General features: G+C 32.2%; 1 non-coding gene across 1 annotated transcript; it reads left to right on the forward strand.

The window, feature by feature from the left end:
* The first annotated feature begins 260 nt into the window (after nucleotides 1-260).
* Nucleotides 261-363, forward strand: LOC135277064 (U6 spliceosomal RNA). The gene has a single exon (XR_010344674.1). It is a non-coding gene; the product is annotated as a U6 spliceosomal RNA (small nuclear RNA).
* Nucleotides 364-1124: the final 761 nt, after the last annotated feature.

Below are 1124 nucleotides of genomic sequence, written 5' to 3' on the forward strand. Positions count from 1 at the left end.
AGGTACCATTATAGTGTGAGCTAGTATTGTTTGAATGCTATGTCCTACTGAATTCCAATGAATTTAAAGCAACAGAGACCACTTGAGCATATTCTTTCTGCAAAGCACTGTAGGGATTATGAGGTAGTAAGACACTTATTTTGCTGAAGGAATTTATCTGCAATTCAAGTCAGTAGCATGTAAATTGTTGGATAGCAACAATTACCAGTCAAGAAAACAATCCCATTTATAATAACATCAAAAAGAATATAACCCTGGTCTTGCTTTGGCAGCACATATACTAAAATTGAAATGATACAAAGAAGATTAGCATGGCCTTTGCTCAAGGATGACATGCAAATTTGTGAAGCGTTCCACTTAAAGTTTTATTAAAAAGAATACAGTACTTATGAATAAATTTAACTGAGGAAGTAAAAGATCTCAATTTAATATGAAAACCATACACAAATAAATGGAAATATATTCGTGAGTTGAAAGAATTAATATTGTTAAAATGGCCATACTACCCAAAGAAATATACACATTTAAAGTAATCTCTATCAATATGCCAATGTCATTTTTCACAGAAATATAAAAAACAATTCTAAAACTCACGTGGAACTATAAAACGCCCTAAATAGCCAAAACAATCTTGAGAAAGAAACAGAAATCTAGAGGCATAACACTTCCTGATTTCAAATTATATTACAAAGTTAGAATAATCAAAACACTATTGTACTGGCATAAAAACTGACATGTAGACCAATGAAACAGAACAGAGAACCCAGAAATAAACTTATGCATATATGGTCAACTAATTTTAGACAAGGCCACCAAAAATACACAATGGAGAGAGAACAGTCTTTTCAATCAATGGCATTGAGAAAACTGTATAGCACATGCAAAAGAATAAAACTGGACCCTTATCTTACACCACACACAAAATTCAACTTAAAATGAATAAAAGACCTGAACATAAGACCTGAAACCATAAAATCCTAGAAGAAAATATAGTGACAAGCTCCTTGATATTGGCCTCAGCAGTGAATGTTTTAGATAACACTCCAAAAGCTCGGGCAATAAAAGCAAAAGAAAACAAGTAGAGCCCATCAAACAAAAGTTTCTGCATATCAAAAGAAACAAGA

This window comes from Aotus nancymaae, unplaced genomic scaffold (assembly GCF_030222135.1).
Source record: "Aotus nancymaae isolate 86718 unplaced genomic scaffold, 86718_ANA_hifiasm-v0.15.2.pri h1tg000029l, whole genome shotgun sequence".
Taxonomy (NCBI): domain Eukaryota; kingdom Metazoa; phylum Chordata; class Mammalia; order Primates; family Aotidae; genus Aotus; species Aotus nancymaae.